Genomic DNA, 19,466 nt, shown 5'->3' with positions numbered 1-19,466 from the left:
CTACAGAGGATAAAAGGTAATACTTAACAGTGACTGGCTGTTAACATGTCAGAAGCAAACCTGTTGGGGCATTATGCACATACAAAGCTCTCCCTCACCTTCCATTTGGCAAATCTGACCATAAAAAAACTATCCTCCCAATTCCTGCTTACAAAGAAAAACACAAAAGTAAGGAAGTACCAGCTCAATACGGAAGTGGTCTGATTAAGTGGATGCTAAGCAACAGGACTGTTTCGCAGGCACAGACTGGAACATGTTCCGTGATTCATCCGATAACATTGATGAATCACCCGCTTCATTAATAAGTGCATTGACGACATCGTCCCCACAGTGTCTGTACGTACGTATCATAACCAGAAGCCCTGGATTACAGGCGACATCAGCACTGAGTTTAAGGCTAGAGCTGCCGCTTTCAAGGAGCAGGACACTAATCTGAACGCTTGTCTAATCCAGATGCTTATAAGAAATCCCGCTACAACCTCGACGAGCCATCAAACAGTAAAAATGCTAATACAGGAATAAGATCAAATCCTACTACGCCGGATGTGTCAGGGCTTGCAAACTATCAGAGATTACAAAAGGGAACCCCAACTGCGAGCAGTCCAGTGATGTGAGCCTACCAGACGAGCTAAATTCCTTCGATGCTCACTTCGAGGCAAGCAACACTGAACCATGCAAAAGAGCACAATCTCTCGCTTGCTCTCTCTGTAGCTGATGTGAGCAAGGCCTTTAAACAAGTTAAACTTCACAAGGCCGCGGGGCCAGACCGATTACCAGGACGCGTACTCAGAGCTTGCGCTTACCAGCTAGCAAGTGTGTTCACTGACATTTTCAACCTCTCACTGACCCAGTCTAATACCTACATGTTTCAAGCAGACCACCATAGTCCCTGTGCCCAAGAACACTAAGGTAACCTGCCTAAATGATTACCGACCCGCAACACTCACATCTGTAGCCATGAAATGCTTTGAAAGGCTGGTCATGGCTCATATCAACACCATCATCTCAGACACTCTGGACTCACTCCAATTCACATACCTCCCCAACAGATCCCCAGATGACGCAATCTCGATTGCACTCCACACTGCCCTCTCCCACCTGGACAAGAGGAACACCTACGTAAGAAAGCTGTTCAGCATTCAACACCATAGTGCCCAAGCTCATCACTAAGCTCAGGACCCTGGGACTGAACACCTCCGCCTGCAACTGGATCCTTGACTTCCTGACGGCTGCCCCCAGGTGGTGAGGGTTGGCAATAACTCAGCCGCCACGCTAACCCTCAACATGGGGCCCCTCAGGGGTGTGTGCTTAGTCCCCTCCTGTACTCCCTGTTCACCCAGGACTGCGTGGTCATGCACGACTCCAACAGCATCATCAAGTTTGATGACGACATCGTGGTTGGCCTGATCACCGATGTGACAGCCTATAGGGAGGTCAGTGACCCTATCAGTGTGGTACCAGGACAACAACCTCTCCCTCAATGTCAGCAAGACAAAGGAGCTGATCGTGTGCTACAGTAAACAGAGGGCCGAGCACACCCCATCCACATCGACGGGGCTATAATTGAGCAGGTCGTGAGCTTCCTCAGGTGTCCACAACACTGAGGAATTATCATGGTCCACACTAGGGATGGGCATTTGAAATATTTTGACTGTTCGAGTATTTGCATATTATTTTCCAGTACTCAAATATTTTTTGAACACAAGGTCCACACTGGAAAAATGTCAACAGTGTGCAACAATGCCCAATTATTTTTTTTACCTTTACAGGTGAATCCTAATTGCATCATATACACTACTGTTCAAAAGTATGGGTTCACTTAGAAATGTCCTTGTTTTGAAAGAAAATCACATTTTATGACAGCAAATTGATCAGAAATACAGTGTAGACATTGCTAATGTTGTAAATGACTATTGTAGCTGGAAACGGCTGATTTTCTATGGAATATCTACATAGGCGTACAGAGGCCCATTATCAGCAACCATCACTCCTGTGTTCCAATGGCACGTTGTGTTAGCTAATCCAAGTTTATCATTTTAAAATGGCTAATTGATCATTAGAAAACCCTTTTCGAATTATGTTAGTGCAGCTGAAAACTGTTGTTCTGGAACGCATAATCCCTCCATCAGTGCTCAGACTGTCTGCAATAGGCTGAGAGAGGCTGGACTGAGGGCTTGTAGGCCTGTTGTAAGGCAGGTCCTAACCAGACATCACCGGCAACAACGTCGCCTATGGGCACAAACCCACCGTCGCTGGACCAGACAGGACTGGCAAAAAGTGCTCTTCACTGACGAGCCGCGGTTTTGTCTCACCAGGGGTGATGGTCGGATTCGTGTTTATCGTCGAAGGAATGAGCATTACACAGAGGCCTGTACTCTGGAGCGGGATCGATTTGGAGGTGGAGGGTCTGTCATGTTCTGGGGCGGTGTGTCACAGCATCATCGGACTGAGCTTGTCATTGCAGGCAATCTCAACGCTGTGCGTTACAGGGAAGACATCCTCCTCCCTCATGTGGTACCCTTCCTGCAGGCTCATCCTGACATGACAATTCCACCAGCCATACTGCTCATTCTGTGCACGATTTCCTGCAAGACAGGAATGTCAGTGTTCTGCCATGGCCAGCGAAGAGTCTGGATCTCAATCCCATTGAGCACGTCTGGGACCTGTTGGATCGGAGGGTGAGGGCCATTCCCCCCAGAAATGTCTGGGAACTTGCCTTGGTGGAAGAGCGGGGTAATATTTCACAGCAAGAACTGGCAAAATCTGGTGCAGTCCATGAGGAGGAGATGCACTGCAGTACTTAATGCAGCTGGTGGCCACACCAGATACTATTACTTTCGATTGACCCCCGCCACCCACATTATTCCATTTATGTTAGTCACATATCTGTGGAACTTGTTCAGTTTAATGTCTCAGTTGTTGAATCTTGTTATGTTTATACAAATATTTACACATGTTATTAAGTTTGCTGAAAATAAATGCAGTTGACAGTGACAGGACGTTTCTTTTTTTGCTGAGTTTGAGCAAAAAATATTAAACTTTATTTGGAATGGCAATGAGATTTATCACTTAGCTAAATAGTTGGGAAGAGATTTTTAACTCCAAACCTCATGCAACCGCAAAATGTCGGATAAAGCATATACTGTACAGGACTTCTTGATAGAAATACTCTTTCAAAATGAAGAGGCAAGTGGAAAAATGTTTTCAAATACTTGTTTTTCCCATGGGCTATTAGCAGGACAATAGACACGATGTGGTCCCAAAAACACCTCTCTGACATAAGGTCCAGCATATCTCTTGATGATGTCATTGAATGTCTCTGTTTAAGTAGTATTTTAGCATTTTGAAACTTTGTGCAAGGCAATTGATCAGCATTAATATCTTTGTGGATGGGGCCTCTCAAGTGGTGCAGCGGTCTAAGACACTGCATCACAGTGCAATCTGCATTGCTACAGATGCTGGTTCGTTACATGTGCCGGCCGTACCGGGAGATCCATGAGGTGACGCACAATTGGCCCAACGTCATCCGGGTTAGGGGAGGGTTTGGCCGGCGGGGTTGTCCTTGTCACAAATTAATAGGCACGGTGGGCTTTTGGTTTCTCTTCCTCTAAAAAGATAAATAAATCATTCTAAATAACAAACTGCCTTTATTTACAAATTAGTAAGAATGTCTCACCCCATGTTCAATGGCCTTTTTACCTTTATTCAGATTTCAAATAACCGAAAGTGAGCCATTTGTAAACAAAATCTCCAAAATATTTATATATTTTTTAAACAAGCCATAGAAAGTTTAATCCACCAGAAAATACAAAAAATATTGGGGTTAAACTCAAATCTACAAATTGATTAAAAAAATGTATCAATTGGAACTTTTAACAAGTGGAAGGGGGAAAACGTATTATTATTATTAACCCTGCATTATAATTATATAAAAGCCCCTTAGATATTCTGTGATTTTGACATGCGGACTCATCCAGCGATGGTATTGTTTCCTTAGCAAGGGAGGATATTTCTCCACCTGGGCGGACTGTGAGAGGATCACGCACAAACGCAATGATATCCTTGGGCATGCTGTGGTCTTCAAAACCTGGTGGATAAAGTTGTCCCTCAGCTGATTTGGGACAAGCTGATGAGGTGATAAAATGATGGACAAGGTGATGAGGTGATGAAATCTTCCATCCTCTCTGTGACAATGCTGCGGCCTGTCGTTTCTTCAGTGTGCTGAAGTGCAGTAGCCTTCCAGATGACAAGTCCAAATCGAACAACTCAAGCTTCCTAGTAAAGGCCTCAAATTTCTCCACCAAGTCTAGGACTGTTTCCCTCTTCCTTGTAACTGCAGATTTAACCCGTTTAAGCTACAGAATGTCCCTTTATTTAACTAGGGAAGTCAGTTAAGAACAAATGACAGCCTACCAGGGAACAGTGGGTTAACTTCCTTGTTCAGGGGCATTGGGAAAAGATGGAGAAATGAACGCATATCTCTGCACATTATTCTCTCAAACTTTGACTTTCATTATCCACATTTCTTCTTGATACTTTTTGCAAGCAAGCGACATTTTATCTAGCTATCAAGCAAATTGTTCTGAACAATTGTTGACGTTAAAAAAAAGTAGTGTAGCCTACAGTAGGCTACGTATACCTGTTTTTCCCCACCAATCAACGCAGAAATAGACAATAATAATTGAATAGAGACAAAGATATTATGAGCGTAATCAGATGAAATTGTCACTGAATTTATTATGTCGTGTGAAACATGTAAAATTTGTAGTGTAGGCCAATTAATTGTGCTAATATTATATACTTACTATGTTCTGGCCCGCCGACTATTGTCTCAGAAAAATGTTTTGAGCCCGAGGCCAAACCTACAGTTGAAGTCGGAGGTTTACATAAACTTAGGTTGGAGTCATTAAAACTTGTTTTTCAACCACTCCACACATTTCTTGTTAACAAACTATAGTTTTGGCAAGTCGGTTAGGACATCTACTTTGTGCAAGACACAAGTAATTTTTCCAACAATTGTTTACAGACAGATTATTTCACTGTATCAAAATTCCAGTGGGTCAGAAGTTCATACACCAAGTTGACTGTGCCTTTAAACAGCTTGGAAAATTCCCAAAAATGATGTCATGGCTTTAGAAGCTTCTGATAGGCTAATTGACATCATTTGAGTCAATTGGAGGTGTACTTGTGGACGGATTTCAAGATCTAGCTTCAAACTCAGTGCCTCTTTGCTTGACATATTACAAAAATCAAAAGAAAAGATCTCAGAAAAGAAAATTGTAGACCTCCACAAGTCTGGTTCATCCTTGGGAGCAATTTCCAAACACCTGAAGGTAGCACGTTCATCTGTACAAACAATAGTACGCAAGTATAAACAACATGGGACCATGCAGCCATCATACCACTCAGGAAGGAGACGCGTTCTCTCTCCTAGAGATGAACGTACTGTGGTGCGAAAAGTGCAAATCAATCCCAGAAAACAGCAAAGGACATTGTGAAGATGCTGGAGGAAACAGGTACAACAGTATCTATAGCCACAGTAAAACGAGTCCTATATCGACATAACCTAAAAGGCAGCTCAGCAAGGAAGAAGCCACTGCTCCAAAGCCGCTATAAAAAAGCCAGACTACGGTTTGCAACTGCACATGAGGACAAAGATCGTACTTTTTGGAGAAATGTCCTCTGGTCTGATGAAACAAAAATAGAACTTGTTTGGCCATAATTACCATCGTTATGTTTGGAGGAAAAAGGGGGATGCTTGCAAGCCGAAGAACACCATCCCAACCGTGAAGCACGGGGTGGCAGCATCATGTTGTGGGGGTGCTTTGCTGCAGGAGGGACTGGTGCACTTCACAACATAGATGGCATCATGAGGAGGGAAGATTATGTGGATGTATTGAAGCAACATCAAGACATCAGTCAGGAAGTTAAAGCTTGGTCGCAAATGGGTCTTACAAATGAACAATGACCCCAAGCATACTTCCAAAGTTGTGGCAAAATGGCTTAAGGACAACAAAGTCAAGGTATTGGAGTGGCCATCACAAAGCCCTGACCTCAATCCTATAGAACATTTGTGGGCAGAACTGAAAAAGCGTGTACGAGAAAGGAGGCCCACAAACCTGACTCAGTTACACCAGCTGTGTCAGGAGGAATGGGCCAAAATTCACCCAACTTATTGTGGGAAGCTTGTGGAAGGCTACCCGAAACGTTTGACCCAAGTCAAACAATTTAAAGGCAATGCTACCAAATACTAATTGAGTGTATGTAAACTTCTGACCCACTGGGAATGTGATGAAAGAAATAAAAGCTGAAATAAATCACTCTACTATTATTCTGACGTTTCACATTCTTAAAATAAAGTAGTGATCCTAACTGACCTGAGACAGGGAATTTTTAACAGGATTAAATGGAATTGTGAAAAACTGAGTTTAAATGTATTTGGCTAAGGTGGATGTAAACGTCTGACTTCAACTGTAGTTGACGAACCCTAGTATACCTTACAGAGCCTTTCCATAAGTCCACTCAAGTTTCTTCAACTGTCTTCTGATGGTGCTTAGAGCGATGTTGTGCTGTGATGCCAGCAGATTCCAGACTGCATTTGTCAACCGCTCATCATCTTCAACCATCAGTGAGTCGATGGCTTGAATAGTCTCGCTGGAAATGGAATACAATGTGCAGCATACATTAAAGACCAGCAGTCAATTTATTTAAGCATTATTATTAGCATTATTAGGCCTACTTTACAGTATTGTAGCCTACTGTACCTGTTCATTTTCCTGGGTTTTCGCGTTCGGCGTAACACAGGCGAATAGCACTGTCCGTGACCATAATCCCCAATTCTAACAGTATTTTACCGACATGTTTAATTATTCAAGGCTCCTTTCTCTTCTCTGTGCTGGAGTTATTTTAAGAATACTTACTGGAACACCCAAAGTCATCCAATTGTTTTACTAGGATTTGAAGCAATAGGCTACCCGGGTGTGGTCAACTACTTCAGCACCGTTTCACGCTGCTCTGAGACAAGTATGGGGACTGGTCTTGATAAATCAATTAGATTTTTATTTTTCACTAAATCTGCTATATCAGCAGACCTCGACATAAGCACAGGGTTATACCATGCAATCACACAGTGGGCAAACACTTCTGAGATAAGGTAGATTAGCTTTGGATGGCACCACACCCAATAGCACAAGGAACAACACTTTCACAAACTTCTGACACTCAGATTTGTACAACCCTTTCATGGCTATGAAAACAAGCATAACTTCCCTTAGCCTTTGTGTTCTAAAAAGAATGACCTCAAGGTTTACTTAAAAACATAGTATTCAACATCAAAAAGTTATGATAACACCAACAAAATCAACAGAAAATTAAGTAGATTCCACAACCTTAACAACACTACCAGAACATTAATACAATGACACTAACTAAAAACATACACCTCACAACATTATCCATTATACTGCCATAACATAACCCTCTCACAGTCCTTGAATAACATTTGTAATCCCATTACAACACGAGCACCATTCACGTCAATCACATCATTCTTTTCAACACTTTCACAACCAATACAAAACTCAATATCAACATTTGATTTACCAGTATAGTTGTCATCAAAATGTAGGCTATACTTCATCACTTTCTTTTTTGCAACCTCAATCCCACAGGTGTTTTTCTTCCCTCTCCCACCTCATTCCTTTCTCCTTATTCCTCCCTCTATTCTTCGATTTAAAGCCGTAATGGATATCAAGTTGCGTAATGCTGTGTTTTGGCCCCATTTTCTTTTTCATTTACCAAATACACAGACAGTCCTTCAAATGAGTCACGAGTATAAACCTGTATAATAACGATAAGTCTGCAGGATATCTTCTTTCACTAAAAGGTATTAATTGATTGCATTGTAGGTGAAGGGCAGGAGACCGGTTAACAAAGGATTTTTAACCCTTGAGACAATTGAGACATGGGTTGTGTATGTGTCCCAATCATGGGGTGAATTGGCAAGTCAAAAGATTTAAGTGCATTTGAACGGGGTATGGTAGGTGCCAAACGCACTGGGTTGAGTGTGTCAAAAACTGCGACACTGCTGGGTTAATCAAGCTCAACAGTTTCCCGTGTGTATCAAGAATGGTCCACCACCCAAAGGACATCCAGCCAACTTGACAACTGTGGGAAGCATTGGAGTCAACATGGGCCAGCATCGCTGTGGAACGCTTTCAACACCTTGTAGAGTCCATGCCTCAACAAATTGAGGCTGTTCTGATGGCAAAAGGGGGTGCAACTCAATATTTGGAAGGTGTTCCTAATGTTTTGTACACTCAGTGTATATTTCCCAGTCTTCCTCGAACAATACTCTCCATCATATCCAATTGTCATATCCCTGCTCTCTCCCGCCCTATCCTTGTTCAGGCCCATAGAGCAAACATGGAAAACAATGGGGAGTTGGATGGGTCAGCAACTACGTCAGCGTTAAACTCTGAGTCAATGAACGTGTGTGTCCGCACACGTTTGTGTATGTAACAGAGTGAAAAGTCTGCAAGTATACTGGACATGTCTAGGAGTACGTCAATATTTATCTGAAAGTTTATTCACACATGGGGCAACAGCCGACAAGAGAAAGAAAGATGGTGTGTACAGTAATATGTCCATTAAGAATGTAGGTGCATGACACAGTGACAGGACATAAAGCTCTGAGCAGTGTTCAGCAAACACAAGTTTGAATAGTTTCTTTGGGCAACCAAAGCATCAAAACACAAGTAAATATAGTTGGCCACTCAAGTTTGAAAGACATGTTCTTAAGTCCTTCTATTCAATAAAATGATGTCTATTCAATACATTGAGTAAATGTTCTATTTTCCTTATTCCTCGTTAGCCCACTATTTACCTGGTAGCCTCTTCAAAATTACATGGTAAAATTATAATTACATAATAATAGTATTAATAACAAATCAGCTTTTGGTTTCTTGAGGATTCATTAAAACAAGCACCGTGCTCCATTCAATACCAGGTTAAATTCTGATACAAGTCCAAAAAATAAAAAATAAATAAAAGTACCCACTGTTACCACATTATTTATTGGTTTGAGTACTTTGAAAACTCTAAATTACTTTATCCTACTCTTATGCACTAGCCACCTACTACTACTAGCCTTGGTGCAGACCCCAACACTGCAGCTCTATGAAATAAAGGCACAATCGCACTGACATGGTTGCATCCAACTTCTTTAACCGACATAGCTGCCGACTACACTTGTCATCACATGCTGCAGTTTTGGCCCCTATAGAATTAACAGTGGGCAAGAAGACAGACAACTGCACCTCTTACCTTCTCTCAGTCTGTCCTGCCAGTCTTTTTACTCTCTCTGTCCCTCAGTCTTCCTACATTATCTTTCCATCCCCCCCCATCTCATGTCACTCGCTCATCCCCACACTATAAACACCCGCTTCCCTCCCTCCCCCGCTCTCCCCTTTTTTTGTCTCCTACTCTTTCTGCCTATTCATGGGGGTGAAGTGAATGAAGACACCAGGAGCTTCTTTTGAGAGTATCCCTGGAGGGCATTTGGTACAGAGGTAACTTAATGTAGCCTGGTCCCAGATCTGTTTATGCTGTATACCATGACAACGACCATAGGAGTTGGCAAGACAGCACAAACAGATATGCAATTAGCCAGGCTACAGTTTATGTTCTAATGCGAAGGTCGATTGTCAGAAAATGTCAAAGCAGGGGCTGAATTACAAATCGACTCGAGAGCGCTAACGGTTGACTGATATTCTTTACGCCTATGGGGGTGCTAATGTTAATATTTCAACATTCATGGTGCTTCCCTAATTTATCTTGGGAGTGCTAAAGGCACTGGCCTAATTCATTCCCTGTGTTATTCTGGAAATAAAACAAAGACGGTTGAAGTTAGGAAAATAGATTAGCCATTTTTACATCCAAAGTGACAAAATGCTACCACACAACATTGCTCTTATTCTCCTCTTCTCTTTCCCCATAATCTTCCATAACTTCACCTTTTATCCACCTCTCACAGATGGACCTGCATCAGAAGTCCTAAGTACAGCAACAGTCAAAAGTTTGGACACACCTACTCATTCAATGGTTTTTCTTTACAGTGTTCTACATTGTAGAATAGTGAAGACATCAAAACTATGCAATAACACATGGAATCATGTAGGAACCAAAAAAAAGTGTTAAACAAATCAAAATATATTTTCTATTTGAGATTCTTCAAAGTAGCCACCCCTTGCCTTGACAGCTTTGACACGATTGGCATTCTCTCAACCAGCTTCATGAGGTAGTCACCTGGGATGCATTTCAATTAACAGGTGTGCCTTGTTAAAAGGGAATTTGTGGAATTTATTTCCTTCTTAATGCGTTTGAGCCAATCAGTTGTGTTGTGACAAGGTAGGGGTGGTATACAGAAGATAGCCCTATTTGGTAAAAGACCATGTCCATATTATGGCAAGAATAGCTCAAATAAGCCAATAGAAACGACAGTCCATCATTACTTTAAAACATGAAGGTCAGTCAATCCAGATAATTAAGAACTTTGAACGTTTCTTCAAGTGCAGTCGCAAAAACCATCAAGCGCTATGATGAAACTGGCTTTCATGAGGACCGCCACAGGAAAGGAAGACACAGAGTTACCTCTGCTGCCGAGGATTAATTCATTAGAGTTACCAGCCTCAGAAATTGCAGCCCAAATAAATGCTTCACAGAGTTCAAGTAACAGACATATCTCAACATCAACTGTTCAGAGAAGACTGCGTGAATCAGGCCTTCATGGTCGAATTGCTGCAAAGAAACTACTACTAAGAAGGACACCAATAAGAAGAAGAGATTTGCTTGGGCCAAGAAACACAAGCAATGGACATTAGACAGGTGTAAATCTGTCCTTTTAGTCTGATGAGTCCAAATTTGAGAAAGTTCAACGGATGATCCCCGCATGCGTGGTTCCCACCGTGAAGCATGGAGGTGGTGGTGTGATGGTGTGGGGGTGCTTTGCCGGTGACACTGTCGTTGATTTATTTAGAATTCAAGGAACACCTGCATTGCATGGCTACCACAGCATTCTGCCACAATACGCCATCCCATCTGGTTTGTGCTTAGTGGGACTATCATTTGTTTTTCAACAGGACAATGACCCAACACACCTCCAAGCTGTGTAAGGACTATTTGACCAAGGAGAGTGATGGAGTGCTGCATCAGATGACCTGGCCCCCACAATCACCCGGCATCAACACAATTGAGATGGTTTGGGATGAGTTGGACCGCAGAGGGAAGGAAAAGCTGCTAACAAGTGCTCAGCATATGTGGGAACTCCTTCAGGACTGTTGGAAAAGCATTCCTCATGAAACTGGTTGAGAGAATACCAAGAGTGTGCAAAGCTGTCATCAAGGCATAGGGTGGCTACTTTGAAGAATATAAAATATATTTTGATTTGTTTCAAACTTTTTGTGTTACTACATGATTCCATGTGTTATTACATAGTTTTGATGTCTTCACTATTATTCTACAATGTGGAAAAGAGTAAAAAATAAAGAAAAACCCTACAATGAGTAGGTGTGTCCAAACTTTTGACTGGTACTGTACATTCTTAACTGAACATTGAGTGTGACCATCTACTGATTGTCCTCTATTGGGACCCCTGGGGGAAAGATGGCTAAAGGGTCTTGAATTCTCTTTACCTCCCTATGACTTCAATCATTCATTAGCTAATCTCCTTAGGATGGAAATAAGGACAGTCAGACACAAGGGCTGCTACAAGTGTTGCTGCCTATACACTACTAGGTCAAAGTCTGAGTCATGCACATTTTTTAAACCCCTTATTTTTGCTCCCACAATTCTGAATCTGCAAAAGGAAGGTACTTTACAGTTCTCTGTGTAAATGGGGTATGAGTCTAAGAGCAGAGTCAAGTTATTGCTGTAAAACTAGCAGTCTAGCCTCATGTATTCCTAATGATGAAATACCTACTTAAGCTCATCTTTGTAGTGCTATGTTTTACTGGTGTTGAGCAAGGTGTTCTGAACAGGTGGACAGCCTCATAACTTCCTGTACTTTATGTCTCCAGCAAATATGGTTTATTGTCCCCCATGATGAAATCGGGGCAGGGACTGTGGATTTGTCTCCATCTGTCCGTTATACCCAGTTTACATCGTGACGTATTTCATTTACACCGTGCATCATCTTCAAGGAGTCTTGCCCCGCTACTGAACAGACAAGTGTAGTGTTTGTAACGCAAGAGGAAAGCCTAACATTCAGAGATTACATTTATTTTGGGAGAATGCAAAATATGGCCTTTTCATTCAAGACAGGATAAATATATTGTTTCAGATGATAATAGAACATGTTTTGTTTAGTTACTTTTCCCCTCAACTGGTTTTCAAACTTTATAGCAAGTCAAGCTAGCTTGCACTGCAGAGTAGCTAGCTAGCTAAAAGCTAGGCTGAAAATACCATAGAAGCTAGAGACCTCCACCTAATAATTAGCACAAAAAACAAGTGTCATTACCATCTCAATAAACTTAAAATCGGAGGCAACAGTCATAGTATAATTGGCTTAGCAGCCAATGTGTATTATTTAACATCACTCACTTATAGGAATGGGTCATTTTTTTAGAAGCTGCTAGCTATCCCATAAAGCCAAAACCACATATTTTCATCTTCTGCATTCTTCGACGGCTTAAAAGTATTTAAAAGTATGTAGCATCCGTCTCGCAAGAGTGTTGCGTTTCCACTCCATTGTAGACCTCCCCATTGAAATGCATGTCATCCAGTGAAACGTAAGAGTGCTTATGGGTAATGTGCATTCAAATTGCCATCGATAAAATATAATTGTGTTCGTTGTCTGCAGTTTATGCCTGCCCATATCATAACCCCACCATGGGGGTACTCTGTTCACAACTTTGACATTTAGCAAACCGCTCGCCCACACAACGCCATACATGTGGTCTGCGGTTGTGACGCAGGTTGAACGTACTGACAAATTCTCTAAAAGACAATGTTGGAGGCAGCTTATGGTAGAGAACATTTAAATCTTTGGTTTTGCAACAGCTCTGGTAGACATTCCTGCAGTCAGCACGCCAATTGAACACTCCCTCTGAACTTGAGACATCTGTGGCATTGTGTTGTGTGACCAAACTGCATATTTTAGAATGGCCTTTTATTGTCACCAGCACAAGTTGCACCTGTGTAATGATCATGCTCTTTAATCAGCTTCTTGATATGCTACACCTGTCAGGTGGTGGATTATCTTGGCAAAGGAGAAATTCTCACTAACAGGGGTGTAAACAAATGTGTGAGAAATACGTGTGTATTGAACATTTCCGGGATCTTTTATTTCAGCTTATTAAACCAACACTTACATATTGCGTTTATATTTTTGTTCGGCATAACACGGAACCCAAACCGCATCGTGCATACATTTATTTTGTCCCCCTAAACCAAACGCGATCACGACACGCAGGTTAAAATATCAAAACAAACTCTGAACCAATTACATTAATTTGGGGACAGGTCGAAAAGCATTAAACCTTTATGGCAATTTAACCAGCTTGCACTTGCTAGCTAATTTGTCCTATTTAGCTAGCTTGCTGTTGCTAGCTAATTTATCCTGGGATATAAACATTGATATGTTATTTTACCTGAAATGCACAAGGTCCTCTACTCCGACAATTAATCCACACATAAATCCAAGATGGCGTAGCAATCAGACGTCTTTGACCTGTCGTGTCCCTTGTATATATCTTTTTCTTCGCATATCTTTTAAAAATATTTTCCTAAACCTCAACTTCGAAATACACTCCTGCAACCCACCTCACCCAATGTGGCGTGGATCAGTTTTTTTCCTAAAGTATTTATATTTACTTCGGATCTGGAATCCCTCAACTGAAGCTAGCCAGCTAACTACCTACCAGCTATCAGTCAGCAAACCATTGCTAGCGGTCATCAGCTAACCTTTAACTCGGAGAGCTCTCGCCAGTTCGAACAACGTGACGCAAACCAGAGCATAACGGACAAATTATAATTTTTTCCCCCATATCCCCAGATTCCTACCGCAAACTCTCAACATTTTCATCTGGATCTTCGCAACTAGCTAACTGCAATCCCGGGTGACTACTCCTGGCTAGCGTTTCCATCCCGGAGTAAGCACCAATTAGCCTGAAGCTAGCCCGGCCATTGCTCCTGTGCTACCACCGAAGCCCACTCCTGGGCTACAATACCCGGAACCCTTCTACTGCCGATACGGGGCACGGAACCCCGCCGATCCTCTACGACTGGAATACAGACATAATCTGCCCGAGGATTCCACGAGGATTCCACGACTGGTCTATCGACGTCACCGCACGAAGAGGCAAAAACAGACCTACCCCCATCAAGAGGTCCCCCAAAGGCTAACTTGCTAGCCCCGGTCTGTTAACTACTAGCTTGCTTGCCCCGGTCTGCTAACTGCTAGCCCCGGTCTGCCAACTGCTTGCTTGCTAACCCGGTCTGCTAACTGCTAGCTTGCCAGCCCCGGTCTGCTAACTTGTTTAGCCCCGGCCTACTAACTGTTAGCTTGTTAGCATCGGCCTGCTAACTGTCTGAATCGCCGTGTCCCCAGTCAGCCCAACCACTCACTGGACCCATATGTTCACTTGGCTATGCATGCCTCTCTCTAATATCAATATGCCACGTCCATTACTGTCCTGGTTTGTGATTACTGTCTTATCTCACTGTAGAGCCTCTAGCCCTGCTCAATATGCCTTAACCAACCATGTTGTTCCACCTCCTACATATGCGATGACATCACCTGGTTTAAACATCTCTAGAGACTATATCTCTCTAATCATTACTCAATGCCTAGATTTACCTCCAATGTACTCACATCCTACCTTACCTTTGTCTGTACACTATGCCTTGAATCTATGCTATCGTGCCCAGAAACCTGCTCCTTTTACGCTCTGTTCCAAACGTGCTAGACGGCCAGGTCGTATAGCCTTTAGCCGTACCCTTATCCTACTTCTCCTCTGTTCCTCTGGTGATGTGGAGGTTAATCCAGGTTCTGCAGTGCCTAGCTCCACTCTCACTCCCCAGGTGCTCTCATTTGTTGACTTCTGTAACCGTAAAAGCCTTGGTTTCATGCATGTTAAGCATGTTCCAGTTTCGGTCACCTAGTAGCACGAGCTCAGAAGATAGATGGGGGCAATCAATTCACATATGGTATTGAGGGCACAGCTGGGGCAGAGGGAGGTCTATAGCAAGCGAGAGACTTGTTTCTGGAAAGGTGGATTTTTAGAAGTAGAAGCTCGAATTGTTTGGGTACAGACTTGGATAGTAATACAGAACTCTGCAGGCTATCTTTGCAGTAGATTGCAACACCGCCCCCTTTGGCATTTCTATCTTGGCGGAAAATGTTATAGTTAGCGATAGAGATTTCAGGGTTTTGGGTGGTTTTCCTAAGCCAGGATTCAGACATGGCTAAGACATCCGGGTTGGCAGAGTGTGCTAAAGCAGTGAGTAAAACAAACTTAGGGAGTAGGCTTCTAATGTTAACACCCCGACCATCCTACAATCTAAGCTTGATGCCCTCAATCTCACACAAATTATCAATGAACCAACCAGGTACAACCCCAAACCCGTAAACACGGGCACCCTCATAGATGTCATCCTAACTAACTCACCCTTCAAATACACCTCTGCTGTTTTCAATGAAGATCTCAGCGATCACTGCCTCATTGCCTGCATCCGTAATGGGTCTGCAACCAAACAACCACCCCTCATCACTGTCAAACGCTCCCAAAAACACTTCTGCGAGCAGGCCTTTCTAATCGACCTGGCCCGGGGTATCCTGGAATGACATTGACCTCATCCCGTCAGTAGATGATGCCTGGCTATTCTATAAAAGTGCCTTCCTCACCATCTTAAATAAGCATGCCCCACTCTAAAAAAATTGAACTAGGAATAGATATAGTCCTTGGTTCACTCCAGACCTGTCTGCCCTTGACCAGCACAAAAACATCATGTGGCGTTCTGCATTAGCATCGAATAGCCCCTGTGATATGCAACTTTTCAGGGAAGTTAGGAACAAATATAAACAGTCAGTTAGAAAAGCTAAGGCTAGCTTTTTCAAACAGAAATTTGCATCCTGTAGTACTAACTCAAAAAGGTTCTGGGAAACTGTAAAGTCCATGGAGAATAAGAGCACCTCTTCCCAGCTGCCCACTGCTCTGAGGCTAGGAAACACTGATACCACCGATAAATCCACTATAATTGAGAATTTCAATAAGCATTTCTCTACGGCTGGCCATGCTTTCCACCTGGCTACCCCTACCCCGGTCAACTGCCCGGCCCACTCCACAGCAACCCGCCATTGCCCCCACCATTTCTCCTTCACCCAAATCCAGATAGCTGATGTTCTGAAAGAGCTGCAAAATCTGGACCCATACAAATCAGCCGGGCTAGACAATCTGGACCCTTTCTTTCTAAAATGATCTGCCGAAATTGTTGCAACCCCTATTACTAGCCTGTTCAACCTCTCTTTCGTATCGTCTGAGATTCCCAAAGATTGGAAAGCTGCCGCGGTCATCCCCCTCTTCAAAGGGGGTGACACTCTAGACCCAAACTGCTACAGACCTATATCTATCCTACCCTGTCTTTCTAAGGTCTTTGAAAGCCAAGTAAACAAACAGATTACCGACCATTTCGAATCCCACCGTACCTTCTCCGCTATGCAATCTGGTTTCAGAGCTGGTCATGGGTGCACCTCAGCCACGCTCAAGGTCCTAAATGACATCATAACCGCCATCGATAAGAGACATTACTGTGCAGCCGTATTCATCGACCTGGCCAAGGCTTTCGACTCTGTCAATCACCACATTCTTATTGGCAGACTCGACAGCCTTGGTTTCTCAAATGATTGCCTCACCTGGTTTACCAACTACTTCTCTGATAGAGTTCAGTGTGTCAAATCGGAGGGCCTGTTGTCCGGACCTCTGGCAGTCTCTATGGGTGTGCCACAGGGTTCAATTCTCGGGCCGACTCTCTTCTCTGTATACATCAATGATGTTGCTCTTGCTGCTGGTGATTCTCTGATCCACCTCTACGCAGACGACACCATTCTGTATACTTCTGGCCCCTCTTTGGACACTGTGTTAACTAACCTCCAGACAAGCTTCAATGTCATACAACTCTCCTTCCGTGGCCTCCAACTGCTCTTAAAACGCAAGTAAAACTAAATGCATGCTATTCAATCGATCACTGCCCGCACCTGCTCGCCCGTCCAGCATCACTACTCTGGACAGCTCTGACTTAGAATACGTGGACAACTACAAATGCCTGGGTGTCTGGTTAGACTGTAAACTCTCCTTCCAGACTCACATTAAGCATCTCCCAAACAAAATTAAATCTAGAATCGGCTTCCTATATCGCAACAAAGCATTCTTCACTCATGCTGCCAAACATACTCTCGTAAAACTGACCATCCTACCGATCCTCGACTTCGGTGATGTCATCTATAAAATTGCCTCCAACACTCTACTCAACAAACTGGATGCAGTCGATCACAGTGCCATCTATTTTGTCACCAAAGCTCCATACACTACCCACCATTGCGACCTGTACGCACTTGTTGGTTGGCCCTTGCTTCATACTCGTCGCCAAACCCACTGGCTACAGGTTATCTACAAGTCTCTGCTAGGTAAAGCCCTGCCTTATCTCAGCTCACTGGTCACCAGAGCAGCACCCACTTGTAGCACGCGCTCCAGCAGGTATATCTCACTGGTCACCCCCAAAGCCAATTCCTCCCTTGGTCGTCTTTCCTTCCAGTTCTCTGCTGCCAATGATTGGAATGAACTGCAAAAATCTCTGAAGCTGGAGACTCATATCTCCCTCACTAGCTTTAAGCACCAGCTGTCAGAGCAGCTCACAGATCACTGCACCTGTACATAGCCCATCTTTAAACAGCCCATCTATCTACCTACCTCATATTGTATTCATTTTCTTACTCCTTTGCACCCCAGTATCTCTACTTGCACATTCATCTTCTGCACATCTACCATTCCAGTGTTTAATTGCTATATTGTAATTACTTCGCCACCATGGCCTATTTATTGCCTTAACTTACCTTATTTGCACTCACTGTATCTAGATTTTTTGTTTTCTTTTGTTCTATTGTAATATTGACTGTATGTTTTGTTTATTCCATGTGTAACTCTGTGTTGTTGTATGTGTTGAATTGCTATGCTTTATCTTGGCCAGGTCGCAGTTGCAAATGAGAACTTGTTCTCAACTAGCCTACCTGGTTAAATAAAGGTGAAATACATTTTTTTTATAAAACGGTCAACCAAATCGTTTCTAGTCATCTCTCCTAGGCTTTTTCTTCTCTTGATGTTATATTGCGATTGGCAACTATCATAAATTAGGTGCATTACCGCCACAAACCTCGTTTGTCTTTCAGTCACCCACATGGGTATAACCAATGAGGAGATGGCACGTGGGTACCTGCTTCTATAAACCAATGAGGAGATGGGAGAAGCAGGACTTGCAGCACGATCTGCATCAGAAATAGAACTGACTTCTATTTTAGCCCTTGGCAACACAGATGCTAGTTGGCACGCACGAGCAGTGTGGGTGCAATAATTTAATAATATAGATTTCTAAATTTATTTTGCAATGCGAGCAGTGTAGTCAGCCTGTACGTTTGGAGATATTTCACTTAGTATAAACAACCTGCACGGTTTGCTCTGAATGGTTAAAACATTGCCATTTTATAGACCTCTAAATTGAGAGGTAAGCAAGTCGTAGTATATTGCATACAATGTAGTTATTAGGCTACAGTATAATTGTATGTAAGATAATAACGCCACAATGTGGTCATGAAAACGTTGGTTATACCAACGCAAATGTGAATAAAATTAGACTAATTAACGTTTTTGATGGAAGATGCTCGCATCTAACTCCGCGAAACATTCGCTCACTGAAATACAACTGGACTACTGCTTTAGTTGATTAAATAATTTGGGGGCATATAAACGTTTTTCGTAGTGATATTTTGAATAAGAAGTTCTGTCGGCGATTTTTACCTTTCTTCTTGGGTTTGAACCAATCCGCTTCTGCACGAGGAACCAATAAATAGTTCCAGAGAAAAGAAACCTATTCCAAGCGGTCCGAAAGGAAACGAGCTTAAAAACACCAACTCGACTGCTTCTTGAGAACGTTTTGCAGGTCGTATGCTTACACGAAGTCTACTGTCATTTGCTTGTTGTCCCGTCTCAGGAGTGTTGCCAAAGACTTTCTTGTTATGTTGCCCCTTGGTTTTCAAACGAGAACCGTAACTCCCCCCTCTCGACTCAAACGCACTAATGCACCTTTTATTCGACGAGTTTATTACACATCATTGGGTAATTAAAAAAAGAGAACGCTTTTGGAATTTTGCTAATCAATAAATCAATAAAACATAAATGCAACTTTATTTGTATTTCAAT

The sequence above is a fragment of the Salmo trutta genome, chromosome 34, assembly GCF_901001165.1.
Source record: "Salmo trutta chromosome 34, fSalTru1.1, whole genome shotgun sequence".
Classification (NCBI taxonomy): domain Eukaryota; kingdom Metazoa; phylum Chordata; class Actinopteri; order Salmoniformes; family Salmonidae; genus Salmo; species Salmo trutta.
Note: the sequence above shows the minus strand (reverse complement) of the source record.